The following is an 11,949-nucleotide window of genomic DNA, read 5'->3' as shown; positions in this document are numbered from 1 at the left end:
GTCTTTTAGGTATAAACTTATAATAATTCACTGGCATAAAGCCTGCTAGGCTTAAGCCTGTATTTCACACCGGCACAAGGCCTGCTAGACTTAAATTTTATACACCGGCAATAAGCCTACTAGGCATAAGCCCGATTTAATTTAGCAGCACAAGGCTTGCTAGGCTCAAAGCCCGAATATCACTATTATAAAGCTATCTCATAAACAATTCATATGTCAAAAAATCCAGATATTCCATATAGTTCATACGGAATTTCAAATGTTATAACTCAGTCGAATTAAACTCAAATACATTATTTCCATGCTTAATCATATTCAGCTAACTCTATTATAATTCTATGAATTCCAAATCAGTATATTAAACTAATTTACATTCAAAATTTACGATGTTTAATTGCTTAAAGATTTACCTCGGATATCGACGAACAATGTAAATCGACTATTCTACTATTTTAGCTTTTCCCCGATCCAAGTCTGATTTCTTTTGTTCTTGATCTTGAATTTGAATCAACAATGGTCGAATACAATTTGCTTTCTCTTTTTCTTTTCTTTTACAAGTTTTAGTCAAATAAAATGAACATATGCATGTTTTTTTATGTTTTATTATATTATAACATATTAACTAGTTTACACAATTAACCTTGGATTTAAAATATAAAATCATGTTATATTAAGGCCATTACCATCCATTGCATGTCATCATGGGCTAATTACCACATAAATCCCTCCATTTATAATGAAAAACACATTTCAGCCCTTACACATTAAACCATTTAATTTTCAATTTACGTGATTAAGTCCTTTTATTTAATCAGACACTCAAACATCCAAATTAAATGATGAAAATTTTACAGGCATAAATTCACACAAAATAAGCATAGAAAATAATTTTTTAAAAATTTTTCTGACTCGGATTCGTGGTCCCGAAACCATCGTTTCGACTAGGGTGTAAATTGGGTTGTTACACTTATGATCAGAATATTCGTGACATTTTTCACCAAATAGATAGTGGTGCCAAATTTTCAAAGCAAACACAATCGCAGCTAATTCCAGATCGTGCGTTGGATAGTTCTTTTCGTGCGATTTTAACTGTCTCGAAGCATAAGCAATGACTTTGCCCTCTTGCATCAAAACACATCCCAGACCATTCTGCGAAGCATCACTATAGATCACAAAATCTTAACCCAATTCAGGTTGTACTAATACTGGAGCTTCAGTCAACAAGGCTTTCAATTGATCAAAGGTTTTCTGACACTTTTTAGACCATTCAAATTTCACATCTTTCTGAAGCAATTTCATCAAAAGAGTTGCAATCATAGAAAAGACTTTTGCAAACCTTCGATAATAACCAGCAAGTCCTAAAAAACTGTGGATTTCAGAAACATTTCTTGGAGGCTTCCAATCCAAAATAGCTAAAATCTTGCTCGAATTAGCTTGAATACCTGATACTGACACAATATGTCCTAGAAATCCAACTTCGCATAACTATACGCACATTTACTGAACTTTGCATACAACTGCTTATCGCGCAAAGTCTGTAACACTACTCTCAGATGTTCGGCATGCTCATTTTCATCACGCGAATAACTCAAAATGTCATCAATAAATACAACGAAAAATCGATCTAAATATAGTCTGAAAAGTCTGTTCATCAAGTCCATTAAAATAGCAGGTGCATTCGTTAATCCAAAAGGCATAACTAAAAACTCATAGTGTCCGTACCTCGTTCGAAAAGTAGTTTTCAGAATGTCTGGATCTTTTACTCTCAATTGATAATAACTCGATCTGAAATCTATCTTCGAAAATACAGTTGCGCCTTTCAACTGATCAAACAAATCGTCAATTCTGGGCAAAGTGTATTTATTCTTGATAGTCACCTTGTTCAACTAACGATAATCTATGCACATTCTTATCGTACCATCTTTCTTTTTAACAAATAGAACTAGAGCACCCCAATGTGAAAGACTCGGTCTTGCAAATCCTCTATCAGTCAACTCTTGCAACTGAGACTTTAATTCTTTTAATTCGGTCGGATCCATTCTATATAGAGCTATCGAAATCGAAGTAGTTCTCGGTACTAACTCAATGCAAAATTCAACTTCTCGTATTGAAGCTAATCCCAGAAGTTCTTCAGGAAACACATCAGGGAATTCACAGACAACAGGTACTGATTCAATTTTCTTTCTGACACTTTCGAATCGATTACATAAGCAAAGTAAGCGTTACCACCTTTTCTCACAATACTTAGAGCTTTCATCGAAGATATCATAGCAGGCAATCCATTCAAATCACTAGATTCAATTCAAACTATTTCATCATTCTTACATCTCAAATCAATAGTTTTCTGTTTGTAATTCACAACAGCATCATGCAAAGTTAACCAATCCATACCCAGAATTATATCAAACTCATCAAAAGGTAATAACATCAGATCGGCCAGAAAACAAACGTCTCAAAACATTAACGGACAATTCTTGTAGACATTATCAACCACAACACATCTGCCTAGGGGGTTCGATACTTGAATTACGAATTCAGTAAACTCTATAGGAAAAGTCTTACTATTCATTAAATTCATGCATATATAAGAATGCGTTGATCCAGGATCTATTAAAGCAATCACAGAAGTATCATAAAGTGTGAAAGTACCCGTAATCGCATCTGGAGATGAAGCTTCCTCACGAGCTCGAATGGTATAGGCTCTAGCAGGTGCACGTGCCTCGGATCTAACAGTAATGTCTTTTATTCCCCTCTGACTGCCACTCACATTTCCCATATTTCTGGGAGGTCTACCACGAGATACATTGCCACTTGGCCTCGAATTTTGCACAATCTCTTGCTCGATAGATTCGGGGCAATCACGGATAAAATGGTCTAATGATCCACATTTCAAACAAGCTCGATCATTCAGTCTACAATTGCTAGGAGTCTTTTACCACAGTGTTTGCACTCAGGGCGATCAGACTGAACATTTCGAACACTGGCAACAGATGTAGCTAAAGCTCTGAAACTTAAATGCGATCTAGCACGATCTCTACTCGAATGCCCCACTTAACCTTTGAACGACTATAATCATCACGGAACTTTTTTGACGCAGACTGAAATGATTTACTTGCAGATCTCTTTCTCATGTCTCTAGCTTCAGAATTGGCTTTTCTTTTCTCTTTTCTTAGTTTTTAGGCTTTACATGCTCGTTCAACAAGCACAACGAATTCATTGATCTCAAGAATCCCGACTAACAAACGAATATATTCATTTAGATCTTCTTTAAATCTTTTGCACATTATTGCCTCAGTAGATATATATTCTCGAGCATACTGACTCAGTCTTACAAATTCTCATTCGTATTTTGTAACAAACATACGACCTTGTTTAAGCTCAAGAAACTCTTTACGTTTTTGGTCGATAAATCTCTGACTAATGTATTTCTTTCAGAATTCAGCTTGGAAGAAATCCCAAGTAACTCGTTCCCTCAGAACCACTAATATCAAAGTCTTCCACCAATGATAGGCCGTATCTCTCGAAAGTAAAACGACACACTTTAGGCATTCATCGGAATTCAATGACAATTCATCAAATACTTTTATCATATTCTCCAGCCAGAACTCTACCCTCTCAGCATCATCACTAGTGGTAGCTCGAAACTCTTTGGCCCCGTATTTTCTAATTTTATCGATTGGAGGCTTATTCAATTGATTCGGATTAACTTGTAGCATAGTAGGGACTTGCGGAGGATTGACTGGGGTTGGGGGTTGTTGAACAGCCGAATTAGTTCTAATATACTGGCTAAACCAATCACTCATCATTTGATAAAAGGCTTGTCTAACCTCTCCATCATGGCTACTCGTAAACGGTCTAGAGTCAGATGGCGCTATCCCTTGCGCGGGAGCAGGCGCATTGCTCTCGACATCGTCAGCTACGACTCGTTTGGGATCCCTTACAATTACTATTCGCTCAGTCGATAAATGAGCTACTGGCCTTTGGCTAAGTTGATCTTTTGTGTATGAATATAAGGGTTGGTAATGTGAAGTAAGTATGATATTGAGACTTGGTGCATATGAAGTTATCTGTTTAGCCATATGAATGCTACACTTTAGTTGTGTCTAATTTTATGGCTCAAACTTACTAAGCATTAAATGCTTACTCCGTTCTTTGAATCTCTGTTTTATAGATTTTGGTTCGTCAGCTATCGGACTCGGGATTATTGAAGTCGAAGTCGCCCACACTATCAAAACCCCCTTTGGTACACTTTTGGTTGAACTTTGAAATGGCATGTATAGGACTACCCGTTTTGTTGTTGGTCATGGACCCTTTGGTTTTGTATAAATTTGGATAGCCATGCGAAAATGGCTTATATACACTTTGAGCTTAGTATTATAATCGTCTTGTATGATGTTCGTTAAGAGGTATGGAAATGTTTGGGAATGATTAGCCATTGGAATGGTTAATCATGATCATATTTTGTGCTATATATGCTAAAGGGCTAGTTGAATCATGGAAACTATGTAATAGGTAAAGTCTACCTTAAAAATAGATGCTGATAGTAGCAGTGACGTGAATGTGAAAAATCACTAAAAATAGTAGGAATGGAATTAAATAGTGAATAAATTATTTAATCGAACCTTGATGAATCTCTTTTCATAGGAAAGTAACGAAACGATCATATGAACAGTATATTATGAGATATTTAAGTTTTCGCAATACAGGTGATGTGATCCGGCCTGATTAATTGAGTCGGGTTCACTTAAGATGCCCGATCGTCGACGAGAAGCTCGTTCAAATTTGTAGATAGATAGAGTTTGAATGTTTTATAAGCGGAAGGTAGGCAAAATGGGTTCAAAGGATGGGTTTTGGTTTGATGAAAGATAGGTTCGGTTTAACAAAGAATTAAGTTACAAAGATGTTAAATAAATGGAAATGGATAAAGAACTCAAACTTTAAGAATGATTTTTCTTTTCACATTTCGAACCTACTTACGGCCTTATTACGAACGTCGGCGCTCCTCGTTTTAGTAGCTCTGATACCAAATGATGTGATCCGGCCCAGGTTAATCGAGTCGTTTCACAAAGTTGCCCGATCGTCTACGAGGAGTAGTTGGAGTTGTCAAAATTGGGTGATTTAGGCTAAGGGTAGCGGAAGCTTTGAGAGGGTTTAGATGAGTGGTTTGGTGTTGATAAATTCGGTTTAGAATAGAAACAAGGTAGGTTAGAAAAAGGTAATTGATGGAGATGGACAAATAAAACTTAAACGTCAAGAATGTTCAATACTAAAAAGTATTGCCCCGAGTCTTATATTGTTTAAGGTGAATTTTGATGAAGGATAGAAGCGGACCTTGACCCGTTACCTATATGGAGGTAAGAACCAAAGGTATAGGAAGATGGTTGAACGCCACACCGATTCGGTGATAAGTTCAATGGAGTTCGGATTGACACCACTAGCAAGCTAGATAAGTCGCTTCGAGACTCAAACGAAAGAAGAGAGGAGGTAACCTCACAAGAACAAAAGTTCTATTAAGTTTAATTGATCAAATTCTGTCAGCTGAACATTCACTTGAAGATCCATGTATGTGTCATCAAGTTCATTGAATCTGATGTGAATGCACCTTGCTAAATGTCTCTTCCAAATTTGGCTCACTTGAGGGCTGATGAATGCATGGGATGCCAATAGCTTTGTCTAGATTCGGCCAAGGTGTGAATAGACACTTCAAAAGATATCTTTTGGCCGAATAGGTGCATAGGAAATTCAATGGTCAGCCACCGATGCATGTAGGTGGATATTCATGCACTCTTCCATTCATTGTATTGAATCATTCATGCATCATCTTTAAGGCAACCATTCGTTGTAGGTAGTCATGCATGTACCCGAACATACATTGAACCAGAAATGTTCATGAATCCTCATTAATTGTGTTCCCACATGTGGATGTACCTACAAAAGATATAAACAAATTAGATTCAAGGTACATTCAGCTTAAATTAAATAATATCAAGACATATTTAACAAATTAAAATAAAGACATAAATAAAATATAATTAATAATAAATTCGGCTAGCTCAATGATAGTCAAAATTCTTGATGAGCTGAATTGAGCTAGAAAATTCAGTTATGAGCTGTAGTAAAAATAATTAAAATAAAACTATCACTCAAATTATTCAAATAATAAAATTAACGAGCTGGAAAGAAGCTAAATTGAGCTCGATTGAGCTGACTTGAGCTCGAGTGAGCTGAAAACGAGCTAAACGGAGCTCAACGAAAAGAAATTGAACTATTTCAGCTTGCATGGATTTGCAAACAATGCTTAGGGAGCTGGTCCAAAAGTGTGCCCGAGGCGTGGCCGTATCATCAAGGAAAAAAAAATTTAAATTACAACTCAAAATTTTTTTTTATTTTTTTTGACTTTTTTTTTTACATTACGAACCTACTCCGAGCTTGATACGAATGTCGATTAAATTCTTCATTTGTGACAATTTTGTGCACCAATTAACGCTTTGTGGAAAATCCATGAATTTGTGCAAGTATGAATTGATGAATGTAAAAAGTTTTAATTGTTTGTCCCTGTGTATGCAAAAATCTCATTGGTTTAACGTGTTTGGTTTAATGAAATTTTTGCTACATTTTGGCATGAATACTCAAAATCAAGTTTTTAAACCCGGAATCTATTTTGGTTCGTTTTATGGGAAAGTCAAGCTTCATCAATTTTGTGTGAACAATTTCTATTGTTTTGATAATTGGGTGTTGAATAAGGAACTGAGGTATGAAAAATTTGATTTCAATTTAAATTCATTCCTTAATCCATTTTTGTGGTTGTATTTGAAGTTCGCATTTCATTTCGTTAAGGTTAATTCAGCCACAGAGATTCGACTAGACTACATTTCCGAGGAGAGAAGATTTATGATGATCGACAAAGGTAAAAATGATCCTTGTTTTTCCATCCCTCGAGGTAAACAAGGTATGATTTACGATAACTTTAAAATTTCTCTGCCCTATTCGGTTGGTAATAAAATTTTTGTTGAAGAATTGGTTGTTGCAAGGAATTTAAATTGTGATGTGTTTAACTGTTCAGCTTTATTTAAAAATGATCTTTGTTTTACTACTTTTAAAGGTAAGGCTCATGAACTTTTTGAAACATCGTTGTTCTCTTTAGGTGGTGCCAAAGATTGTTTTGTTGATTTGATTCGTTATTCACATATTGGTTATGACTTGTGGAAACGATTTGAGACATTTGAATGCCTTAGAACATGTTCATTTTCGCTTCGAATAATTGACGAGGCATTAACGAGTACATTAGTTTGTTTGCATGGTTGTGAACATGTTGTTTTGCATCCGTCCACTTCCATGGGATTTTCTTATTCTATTTTGCTTGCATTTGGATTACAAATTTATTTGAAACCATTTTTGTTAACTCATGGTTATTCCTTTCAGTTGTCCCAATTCCAATCCATCCCGTTCGACCGAGGAAAGCTAAGTAAAAGTTGCTGCGATCGAATGAACCAATGGCTCGATTTGGGGACAAATCACTTTAAAGAGGGAGGGGATGATACGGCCACGCCTCGGGCACACTTTTGGACCAGCTCCCTAAGCATTGCTTGCAAATCCATGCAAGCTGAAATAGTTCAATTTCTTTTCGTTGAGCTCCGTTTAGCTCGTTTTCAGCTCACTCGAGCTCAAGTCAGCTCAATCGAGCTCAATTTAGCTTCTTTCCAGCTCGTTAATTTTATTATTTGAATAATTTGAGTGATAGTTTTATTTTAATTATTTTTACTACAGCTCATAACTGAATTTTCTAGCTCAATTCAGCTCATCAAGAATTTTGACTATCATTGAGCTAGCCGAATTTATTATTAATTATATTTTATTTATGTCTTTATTTTAATTTGTTAAATATGTCTTGATATTATTTAATTTAAGCTGAATGTACCTTGAATCTAATTTGTTTATATCTTTTGTAGGTACATCCACATGTGGGAACACAATTAATGAGGATTCATGAACATTTCTGGTTCAATGTATGTTCGGGTACATGCATGACTACCTACAACGAATGGTTGCCTTAAAGATGATGCATGAATGATTCAATACAATGAATGGAAGAGTGCATGAATATCCACCTACATGCATCGGTGGCTGACCATTGAATTTCCTATGCACCTATTCGGCCAAAAGATATCTTTTGAAGTGTCCATTCACACCTTGGCCGAATCTAGACAAAGCTATTGGCATCCCATGCATTCATCAGCCCTCAAGTGAGCCGAATTTGGAAGAGACATTTAGCAAGGTGCATTCACATCAGATTCAATGAACTTGATGACACATACATGGATCTTCAAGTGAATGTTCAGCTAACAGAATTTGATCAATTAAACCTAATAGAACTTTTGTTCTTGTGAGGTTACCTCCTCTCTTCTTTCGTTTGAGTCTCGAAGCGACTTATCTAGCTTGCTAGTGGTGTCAATCCGAACTCCATTGAACTTATCACCGAATCGGTGTGGCGTTCAACCATCTTCCTATACCTTTGGTTCTTACCTCCATATAGGTAACGGGTCAAGGTCCGCTTCTATCCTTCATCAAAATTCACCTTAAACAATATAAGACTCGGGGCAATACTTTTTAGTATTGAACATTCTTGACGTTTAAGTTTTATTTGTCCATCTCCATCAATTACCTTTTTCTAACCTACCTTGTTTCTATTCTAAACCGAATTTATCAACACCAAACCACTCATCTAAACCCTCTCAAAGCTTCCGCAACCCTTAGCCTAAATCACCCAATTTTGACAACTCCAACTACTCCTCGTAGACGATCGGGCAACTTTGTGAAACGACTCGATTAACCTGGGCCGGATCACATCATTAGGGCCAGGACGGTTTCTGGATTCCCTGTTCCGACTTTGGAAATTCATTATAAATTAACCAGAGATAATTAGAAGTCATGCCATATATGTATAGATTCATTTTCGAGACTAGTTTCTATAGAAATAAACGGCATTAGTATTGAAGCCCTGTGCAGGGAGATATCGAAGTCGTAATGCTCAAAGGTCAGTGTAGTCGAACCCTGAAATAGGGGAGACTTTAACTAATAAACTGTATTAATTGGTTCGACCAAAAATTCTAGAAAAATATTTGTAGATGGAAAAATGAGTCTAGTTTTAGGAAAAATTTACGGAACTGGTTTTTGAGTTTTGGAACTCGAGTTATGATTTTTAAGGTGACAGTGACGCAGTTAGCCAGCTCGTCTAGAAATTTAAAATGGACTGTGCAAATAAGCGATTTAAGTCTGCAAACCCCTCGTGTCCGACTCCGGCAACGGTCTCGGGTACGGGGTGTTACAATTAAATTGGTATCAGAGCTACGGTTTAGTCAATTCTAGGACTACCGTAATACGTTTGGGTCTAGCTATACATGCCATTATGTGATTATTTGATAGTGTGGTGATTTCTAACATTTGCAAATGTGTTTACTTATAGTAATGGATCCCGATCCCGACCGAGTGGTAGCTGATGATCTTGAGAGTGTAGCGCCTGCTCCCGCACAAGGGATAGCGCCGGCGTACTCTCAACCTATTGCTAGTAATCCGAATGATGAAGCTAGACAAGCTTTTTATAGCGTGATGAATGATTGGTTCAACCAATACATTCGGACTAATACGGCTGTTCCACAACCTCCATTCCCGACAAACACAACCCCCGCACCTATGATACCTTCGGTAGCTGACCAAATAAGGTCAAATAAGCCCCCAGTTGACAGAATCTGAAAGCATGGGGCTACTGAATTTAAAGCTATGGACAGCGATGATGCCGAGCAAGCTGAATTTTGGTTGGACAACACTATTCGGGTACTCGACGAGCTATCTTGCACACCCGATGAGTGCCTAAAGTGTACTATCTCCTTGCTACGTTATTTTGCCTACTATTGGTGGAATACGTTGACTTCTGTTGTGCCTAGAGAGCAAGTAACTTGGGAGTTTTTCCAAACCGAGTTTCGAAAGAAGTATATCAGTCAGAGATTCATTGACCAAAAACGGAAGGAATTTCTTGAACTCAAACAAGGTTCCATGTCGGTTACCGACTATGAACGAAAATTTGAGGCTTAGCTGGTACGCGCGAGAATGCATTTCTTCAGAAGTTGTAATGTGTAAACGTTTTGAAGATGGACTGACATTTCTTCAGAAGTTGTGATGTGTAAACGTTTCGAAGATGGACTGAATGATGATATAAAGCTATATGTTGGCATTTTAGAAATCTGAGAATTTGTGGTACTTGTCGAGCGAGCTTGCAAAGCCGAGGAGCTCAGTAAGGAGAAAGGAAAGCCGATGTGGGAGCAAAGGAGTTTCGTAAGAGATCTTAAGGAAAGCCCTTTCAACAGTCATCGAAGAAATTTAGAGATGACTTAGGCCGGTCTAGGGACACTTCGGGTTTTTCTAGACGAGATCGCGATCGACCCCCTGTGAGCACACGTGTCACTTCGATTGCCAGTGTTGGAAATGATCGTCGAGACAGAACGGAGTGCTCGTATTGTGGTAAATGGCATTCGGGGAGTTGTAGATTTCATGACCGCTCCTGTTACAAGTGCGGATCAGTTGACCACTTCATTAAAGATTGCCCGAGGTTGTCTGAACAGAATGTAAATCAGAGTGGGAAACCGGGTGCTACCACTGCTCGAGGTAGACCATCTAGAAATACGGGAAATGCTAGTGGTGGTCAGAGAGGATCTAGAGATGCTACGACCAGATCTGAGGCTCGTGCTCCTGCTAGGGCTTATGCTATACGCGCACGCGAGGATGCTTCCTCGCCAGATGTTATTACCGGTACTTTTACTCTCTTTGATACTAATGTGATTGCTTTGATTGACCCTGGTTCTACTCATTCTTATATATGTGAAACCTTAGCATCCAGTAAGACTTTACCTATTGAGTCTACTGAGTTCGTAATTCGGGTGTCAAATCTCTTGGGTCGTTACGTGCTTGTCGATAAAGTGTGTAAGAAATGTCCCCTAGTAATTCGAGGTTCCTGTTTTCCGGCGGACTTGATGCTTTTGCTGTTTGATGAATTTGATGTTATCCTCGGTTTAGATTGGTTGACCGTGCATGATGCGGTTGTGAATTGCAAAAGCAAGACTATTGATTTGAGGTGCGCAAATAACGAGATAATCTGAGTTGAGTCTACGGACTTAAAGGGGTTGCCAGCTGTAATATCATCAATGTTGGCCCAGAAATATGTAAGAAAGGGGTGCGAAGCATACCTTGCGTATGTACTTGATGACAAAGAGTTAGAAAAGAAACCCGAATCTGTGCCGGTGGTTTGTGAATACCCGGATGTTTTTCCCGAGGAATTACCGGGTTTACCACCTATTCGGGAGGTAGAGTTTGGTATTGAGCTTGTACCTGGGACTACGCCGATTTCGATAGCTCCGTATCGTATGGCACCAACCGAGTTAAAAGAGTTGAAAGCTCAGTTGCAAGAATTGACGGATAGAGGTTTCGCTCGACCAAGTTTCTCACCTTGGGGTGCACCAGTATTGTTTGTGAAAAAGAAGGACGAAACCATGAGGTTGTGCATCGACTATCGTCAGCTGAATAAGATGACAATAAAGAATAAATATCCGATGCCACGTATTGACGATTTGTTTGATCAACTAAAGGGAGCCTCAGTGTTTTCAAAGATAGATTTGAGATCGGGTTATTACCAGTTGCGAATTTGAGATTCGGATATACCCAAAACTGCTTTCAGAACGAGATACAGTCACTATGAGTTCTTAGTGATGCCGTTTGGGCTCACTAATGCCCCTGCGGTATTTATGGATTTGATGAATCGGATCTTCAGACCGTATTTGGATCGGTTTGTAGTCGTGTTTATCGATGATATTTTGGTTTATTCGAGAAATGAAACCGATCATGCTGAACACTTGGGATTAGTGTTGCAAATTTTACGGGATAAGCAGTTATATGCTAAGT

Source organism: Gossypium hirsutum, chromosome A04 (assembly GCF_007990345.1).
Source record: "Gossypium hirsutum isolate 1008001.06 chromosome A04, Gossypium_hirsutum_v2.1, whole genome shotgun sequence".
Classification (NCBI taxonomy): domain Eukaryota; kingdom Viridiplantae; phylum Streptophyta; class Magnoliopsida; order Malvales; family Malvaceae; genus Gossypium; species Gossypium hirsutum.
The sequence above is the reverse complement of the archived record's forward strand: the minus strand, read 5'-3'. Positions refer to the sequence as shown.